Source organism: Schistocerca cancellata, chromosome 11 (genome assembly GCF_023864275.1).
Source record: "Schistocerca cancellata isolate TAMUIC-IGC-003103 chromosome 11, iqSchCanc2.1, whole genome shotgun sequence".
Lineage (NCBI taxonomy): Eukaryota > Metazoa > Arthropoda > Insecta > Orthoptera > Acrididae > Schistocerca > Schistocerca cancellata.
This window is the reverse complement of record NC_064636.1, coordinates 10,560,463-10,569,143: the sequence shown is the minus strand read 5'-3', so window position 1 is coordinate 10,569,143 and position 8,681 is coordinate 10,560,463.

Genomic DNA, 8,681 nt, shown 5'->3' with positions numbered 1-8,681 from the left:
ACAATTAACAACAAATGTAACCTGCGTAGACTTCATTCCTATATGAATATCTTTTCTCATTCAGTAAGTGTACTCACCTGAGTTTACATTGTCTTCATAATTATGTGTACAAGTGTAACTGCAGTATATAATTTCCATAAATTAACGTTTGTGTTCTTAGGCTGTATAACTTAATGTTCGTGTATTCAATACAAATATATATGATCTCGTTTTCACAGCAGCTTGCTCATGTTCAAATTAGTTGTCATTTTATTATGTTGTTTTAGTGCACAAAGGGTTTCAAATGTCTGTGGGGATGCAGCCCCCTCGGCTTGCGAGATAACGGGTATTCTAGGGAGTAACAACCTGGGGGAGGTATGCTTGCTATTCTGAAAGGACCTGAATATAATAGCTGTCATTCTCTGTTCAGTTGTTTTAATGTTATAGACTTGGGACGTGAACGCAAAAGAACAAGGTCATCAACCTGATAGGTTTCCTAATTCCTGATCTGCTGTCATTTTGTCATCGTACCTGAGGAAACAAACCGTCTCAGCCGTTGCGCTCTTACAATACCTCACGACCGAAGCACCAGCGCTTAGCTCGGTCGTCGACTGTTTTCCGTCGTCTGCTGTGTTTGGCCGGGTTCATTGACCAGCTCCACTATGTTTACATTCCGGCCGGTTGGCGCCCACGCGTCAGCTGATGGCGCGCCGCAATTGTTATTGCTACTTCGTGGCGGGGAGTGCATAACTGTACTGGGGAACGGGGGCGGATTCCGTGGAGGGTTATGATTTGTCAGGCGTGAATTTTGTGTGTTCCACATATTCCGTCGGTGATTGTTGGGATTGTTGTTGTTTTGGTGGTAATTATGTCTGTTATATGTCATGTTCCTGTCAAAGTAGCCCGGGTTGTACCGGTTATTCGCACGTCTCCTATTGTTGTTGTTGTTGTTGTTGTTGTACTGTCCTGTAATTTTCATTTTGCTTGTAGTTACCATTTTGATACGGGTGATAATTATTGTTATTATTATTATTCCACGAATTTCTGCGGTTGTTCCTACTGTCATACACGTTTCCATTTGAATATGTTTCGCGCGCAGGCATCGTATTGTGTCGCGGCGCGGACGGATGGTTCCACCAACCACCGTCACTACGGTTCCTTTGGGGTGGGTGCTGATTTTGGTTACTAATATGAGTAAAATTTGAATGGTGTGAATCGCCTCTGTAAACTACGTCCATTTGATCTAAGAAGTTTAAGAAAGTCTTAACGTCATTCTCCAGTACTCCTATTAATCTGTCTCGGTATGGAAAGGGTAAGTGGCTCTTTAACGTGTCAGTTATCGCTGGCAAGTCGGCTGGTTTGGACCAGTACAGTGTTTTGTCTAGGTACCTCTCAAAGTATTGTCTTAATGTCTCTTTTTTAGGGTCATAGGTCTCGGGGTTACACACTTCTCTCCTTAGACTCTGTTGCTCATTCTCGGACCAGAATTCGTCCGAGAAGGCTTGTTCGAACTGTTCAAACGTAAGGCACCGCCGTTTCATAGCGGCACCCCACTTGGCTGCTCGTCCTCTCATGAGATTGGTGACGTATCTGATTTTATCGACTTCTGACCATGATCTAATAAACACAATAGGGTGGACTTTGTGCTTGTCCTCACTAGAAAATGTCTGGAAATACCCATGCCTTACAAACGTGTCATCGGCCATGCCGGTTGACATACCTGTATTGACGTGGTTTGTGTCACTTGCCACTCTAGGTGTTGTACCGTAATATTGCTCGTTTGGTGGAAAAGAAAGCGGCACATTGTAATTTTGACTTGAAATAGGTGATCCACATTAGGTGTTCTGTCTGTGTCATTAGCCGTGGTTTTAGCTGTTTTGTCGTTCCATGACGATGCTTTTGCACCAATCGCTAAACACGGCACAACATTGTCTCGTAATTTTGTCACTTCGTCTTCTATGTGTTTTGTCTCGTCTTTAACATGTATCTTTGTTTTTGAAAGTATGTCTTTTGTAATTGTTTCAAGTTTTTTGTCCAGATAGTCGTCACACATGTACAATTCTCTCGGCCATGTTGGTGTCGTTTAGTGACGCGAGGTCCGCGAGGTCTTCTAATTTTTCTATCTTTTCTTTGAGGTGGGTTTGTTCGAGAACTACCATTGTGAGTTGTTGGGTAATATTTCCCACTTCTTCAGTCAGCTTTTCTTGGGTGGAGCTAGCTGAAGTGTGGGCCTGAGCTAACTCTTCCACACGGGTGTTCACTTCCTGCTGCACTTCCTGCTGCACATTAACTATTTGAGTTAACTGATTCTCACATCGGGCGATATTGTTTTTTGTTTCATGTGTGAATGTAACCAAAGTTTCTTCCTGTTTAGTGACTCGGTCGGACAATGTCTCAAATCGCTGGCTGAGCTGTTGAGTGGTGTTATTTAATTCTGTCATCTGTTTTGTCGTTCGTTCAAAATTTTCGGTCATAGTACGGTTTAATACGGCAATTTTCTGAATAACGCCTCGTTTCATGTCTGCAAATAACTCTAATAGTCGGTCCAGTTTGTCAGTTTCCTGCGTCCGATTTGTGTCACATTGATGAATTTGTCTCATATTCGGTTCTGACATTGATGTTAACAATGGCGCTGACGGTCTAGTCTCGCGTCCATTCCACATTTCGTCATTTAAAGTCGCCATCTGTGTATTATCACAAATGTTGCGAGTTTGAGGCAAAATCATTGCATTGGTCTGTGAACTCGTCCATGGAGGGAAACGCGGACTCATCTGCCGAAACTATCTCTACCTTACCGCGTTCCATTGTAATAGGATGTATAATTGTAAGTCAAAAAGGGAAGAATATAAGTCTGATTAATAAAGATTTGACTCAAATTTAGGATGAAATATTTTCTCGTCAATGTAAATGATTGCTCTATTGCAAACAATGGTTGAGAAAGATGCAGCAGGGCGGACAAAATTTTTCGTAACAAATGACTGTTTGGCGATCAAATTCATGATTTTCACATGCTACAACAATACTATAATTACCACAAACTACAATAGAGATACATAATTTTGAAAAGTCTAGAAGAAAACTACAGGATGTGTGGAAAGGGAAAAATGGATTCTGCGTTTGGCTATTGAATCCTTGAATGAAACATAATTGTGTGACTCACCATTAAATTTTCTGTCCTGCAGCGGCTGGTCAATCACTTCTGCGTAAATCGTATTCGTCAAAATATGGATTTTCTTAATACATCTCCATCGGATAATCACCAAAAGGTCTCAAAATAACAGTTTTGCATCAATATATGCCATGTAAAGAAAACAGATTGAATTAGTTACAAAAATTCTTTACAATATTGTTGTATAATCATTTGCTTAGGTACAATAAAGTTGGTCTTTTCGTTTTCAGGATTTTTCGTTATTCTCTGTTGGGAAAAAATACAAATTAAAGTTTCAAATTTGCTCAAAAACGACACATCCGAAAATTGCGTCCTGTCACAGTCGCCAGTTGTAGTGGTTAATAAAAAAAAACGAGAGAATAAAAGAAAAAAGGTTGAAAATGTGGGAAGAAATGGTGAGTAAAGAGGGGTTTTAAAATCGTAAATGACCGTGAAAAAAGGAAAGAATGAAATGCAAATCGGACTTCGTATTGCAGAAAAGCTATAGTTGGGGTGGTCCTTGTGGCGTTTTTGAGCAAAAGTTAAACCAATTTCCACTACAAAACTTACTGAAAAGAAACAGAGAATAACAGAATGTAACTGATAGGGGGAAGTGGCGTAGATGAGAGATCATCCTTTACCAGGTTAACTTGTCTTTCGGGCGGCGTCCAGGTCTTCAAAAATCTCCTTCATTTCTGCGTGAAAAGCCTGCTCCAAAATCTTGCAATAGTCCAGGAATCACTAATTTATACCAATTAAAATCATCTTGATACTGTATGCAATTTAATTTACTTTGCTACTTCCATCCTCCAAATTTCTTAACAACTGCCACAACATGTCTACACATTAAAATCAGATCAAGACTAGCTAATAAGTTTTTTTTAACGTCTTCATCAGATCACGTCTGCCTTAAGCTCCGGCTATCAAGAGACAATTAAGAAACGAATAGGAAACAAAAAAAAAGCTACAATATTAGTAGTTTCTCTGCCATCGAGCGCTCATACCGCTGCGACGGGATATTTTTTATCTGAGGGAACGAGTGTAGCGCAGCGAAATTCAAAGTCCCGCTACAACGTCACGGCGTCTCCCTCTATTCTTACCTCCATGCATCTAACAAACAGAACTTCAGTCCAAAACGTGTCTTTGGTAAACCAACCCTGCTGATAAGTCAAATGTTGCTAGTGCTTTGGTACAACCTGACAGTGAAGTGTTGAGTGCACATGTTGGCTTTGATCACACACACTCTAAGAATTACATTTATCTGTCCTACAGTTGTGTGTGCATGTTTGTGTATCATGGTTTATAGGCCTACTGGGGAAACTCGCCGTGTAAAAAAATGAGTAACGCCTCATACTCGGTACCTCAGGGTGATGTTGAAATCCGAGTGTACTTAATAAAGAAAATGTCAGTGTCTGAGTGTTTCTTTTGACTCATTTATCTAATTGCATATAGTTAACAAAATGTAACTGAAATATCTACTAAACTATAACATTAATTGGACTATGTACATAGTCATTTCAAATGGTGTTGCTATTTTTCACAGTAAAGTATGAGGTTTTCACCAGTACGAATGTTTTCCAGTTGACAACTGAATGAATTCAAAAAGCAAAATTTGCTTGGACAAGCTGAAAATTGTTTATTCAGTTCCAGTTATTATTTTTTATATTAAAACAGTCCCTGAGAATCTATTTTGCTGACTTCATGGTCTGTTGTTGTTATTGTGGTCTTCAGTCCTGAGACTGGTTTGATGCAGCTCTCCATGCTACTCTATCCTGTGTAAGCTTCTTCATCTCACAGTACCTACTGCAACCTACACCTTCTGAATCTGCTCAGTGTATTCATCTCTTGGTCTCCCTCTACGATTTTTACCCTCCACGCTGCCCTCCAATACTAAATTGGTGATCCCTTGATGCCTCAGAACATGTCCTACCAACCGATCCCTTCTTCCAGTTAAATTGTGTCACAAACTCCTCTTCTCCCCAATCCTATTCAATACTTCCTCATTAGTTACGTGATCTACCCACCTTATCTTCAGCATTCTTCTGTAGCACCACATTTCGAAAGCTTTTGTTTTCTTCTTGTCCAAACTAGTTATCGTCCATGTTTCACATCCATACATAGCTACACTCCATACAAATACTTTCAGAAACGACTTCGTGGCACTTACATTTATACTCGATGTTAACAAATTTCTCTTCTTCAGAAACGCTTTCCTTGCCATTGCGAGTCTACATTTTATATCTTCTCTACTTTGACCATAATCAGTTATTTTGCTCCACAAATAGCAAAACTCCTTTACTGCTTTAAGTGTCTCATTTCCTAATCTAATTGCCTCAGCATCACCTGACTTAATTCGACTGCATTCAATTATCCTAGTTTTGCTCTTGTTAATGTTCATCTTATATCCTAGTTTCAACACACTATCCATTCCATTCAACTGCTTTTCTGTCTCTGACAGAATTACAATATCATCGGCGAACTTCAATGTTTTTATTTCTTCTCCATGGATTTCAATACCTACTCCAAATTTTTCTTTTGTTTCCTTCACTGCTTGCTCAATATACAGATTGAATAACATCGGGGAGAGGCTACAACCCTGTCTCATTCCCTTCCCAACCCCTGCTTCCCTTTCGTGCCCCTCGACTCTGATAACTGCCATCTGGTTTCTGTACAAATTGTAAATAACGGTTCGGTCCCTGTATGTTATTCCTGCTACCTTCAGAATTTGAATGAGAGTATTCCAGTCAATATTGTCAAAAGCTTTCTCTAAGTCTACAAATGCTAGAAATGTAGGTTTGCCTTTCCTTAATCCAGCTTCTAAAATAAGTTGTGGGGTCAGTATTGCCTCACGTGTTCCAATATTTCTATGGAATCCAATCTGATCTTCCCCGAGTTCAGCTTCTACTAGTTTTTCCATTCGTCTGTAAAGAATTCGCATTAGTATTTTACTGCCATGACTTATTAAACTGATAGTTCAGTAATTTTCACATCTGTCAGCACTTGCTTTCTTTGGGATTGGAATTATTATATTCTTCTTGAATTCTGAGGGTATTTCGCCTGTCTCATACATCTTGCTCACCAGATGGTGGAGTTTTGTCAGGGCTGGCTGTCCCAAGGCTGTCAGTAGTTCTAATGGAATGTTGTCTACTCCCGGGGCCTTGTTTCGACTCAGGTCTTTCAATGCTCTGTCAAACTCTTCACGCAGTATCTTATCTCCCATTTCATCTTCATCTACATCCTCTTCCATTTCCATAATATTGTCCTCAAGAACATCGCCCCTATATAGACCCTCTATATGCTCCTTCCACCTCTCTGCTTTCACTTCTTTGCTTAGAACTGGGTTTCCATCTGAGCTCTTGATATTCATGCAAGTGGTTCTCTTTTCTCCAAAGGTCTCTTTAATTTTCCTGTAGGCTGTATCTATCTTACCCCTCGTGAGATAAGCCCCTACATCCTTACATTTGGCCTCTAGCCATCCCTGCTTAGCCATTTTGCACTTCCTGTGGATCTCATTTTTGAGATGTTTGTATTCCTTTTTGCCTGCTTCACTTACTGCATTTTTGTATTTCTCCTTTCATCAATTAAATTCAGTATCTCTTGTGTTACCCAAGTATTTCTACTAGCCCTCGTCTTTTTATCTACTTGATCCTCTGCTGCCTTCACTATTTCATTCCTCAAAGCTGCCCATTCTTTTTCTACTGTATTTCTTTCCCCCATTCCTGTCAGTTGTTCCCTTATGCTCTCCCTGAAACTCTGTACAACCTCTGGTTCTTTCAGTTTATCCAGGTCCCATCTCCTTAAATTCCCACCTTTTTGCAGTTTCTTCAGTTTTAATCTACAGTTCATAACCAATAGATGGTGGTCAGAGTCCACATCTGCCCCTGGAAATGTCTTACAATTTAAAACCTGGTTCCTAAATCTCTGTCTTACCATTATATAATCTATCTGATACCTTTTAGTATCTCCAGGGTTCTTCCATGTATACAACCTTCTATCATGATTCTTAAACCAAGTGTTAGCTATGATTAAGTTGTGCTCTGTGCAAAATTCTACCAGGCGGCTTCCTCTTTCATTTCTTAGCCCCAATCCATATTCACCTACTACGTTTCCTTCTCTCCCTTTTCCTACACTCGAATTCCAGTCACCCATGACTATTAAATTTTCGTCTCCCTTCACTAACTGGATAATATCTTTTATCTCACCATACATCTCTTCAATCTCTTCGTCATCTGCGGAGCTAGTTGGCATATAAACTTGTACTACTGTAGTAGGCGTGGGCTTCGTGTCTATCTTGGCCACAATAATGCGTTCACTATGGTGTTTGTAGTAGCTTACCCGCACTCGTATTTTTTTGTATTCATTATTAAACCTACTCCTGCATTACCCCTATTTGATTTTGTATTTATAACCCTGCATTCGCCTGACCAGAAGTCTTGTTCCTCCTGCCACCGAACTTCACTAATTCCCACTATATCTAACTTTAACCTATCCATTTCCCTTTTTAAATTTTCTAACCTACCTGCCCGATTAAGGGATCTGACATTCCACACTCCAATCCGTAGAATGCCAGTTTTCTTTCTCCTGATAACGATGTCCTCCTGAGTAGTCCCCGCCCGGAGATCCGAATGGGGGACTATTTTACCTCCGGAATATTTTACCCAAGAGGATGCCATCGTCATTTAACCATACACATGCCCTCGGGAAAAATTACGGCTGTAGTTTCCCCTTGCTTTCAGCCGTTCGCAGTACCAGCACAGCAAGGCCGTTTTGATTAGTGTTACACGGCCATATCAGTCAATCATCCAGATTGTTGCTCCTGCAACTACTGAAAAGGCTGCTGCCCTTCTCCAGGAACCACACATTTGTCTGGCCTCTCAACAGATACCCGTCCGTTGTGGTTGCACCTACGGTACGGCTATCTGTATCGCTGAGGCACGCAAGCCTCCCCACCAACGGAAAGATCCATGGTTCATGGGGGGGGGTTTCTTGGTCTAATTTTCTATATATAACATGTCGGTTACGACATGCTTGGTGATGGATGTTTTGTCACCAGGCATATGGCATCAGGTGTGTGGCTTTTAGTGACAATACTGCAATCGGTGTTAACAGCTTTTCGAGACCTTGAGCATGTAGTATATGCATCTCGAAGTCTTGTTAAAAAAGTGCAGCCAAAATTCTAACGTCTGTCTGAGGAATTTTCCTTTAATGGAATGTTTTTGCCCAATAATTCAGTTACTGTCTGGTAATTACTTAACATGGTAAGTGCTGTGAGGGCAACACCAGCCACAGGAGAGCCGTCTGCCATGGGTGCTGGCAACTTTGTGACATTTAAGGGATAATATACAAAAGTGGGCTGTGCAAGAGGTTCAACCTAGTTTTCTTTGGTTAAAGCAATTAAAATCAGACTTGTGAAGCATGTTTATAATCACATACTCCTCACGATAATTTAAATGTTTACATTGAAATGGTTCTGACATGTGTATAATATATGGAAATGTTATATTTTCTTGAAACCTTGAGAACCAAACCTGTCGATTGAATTAACATATGAGTA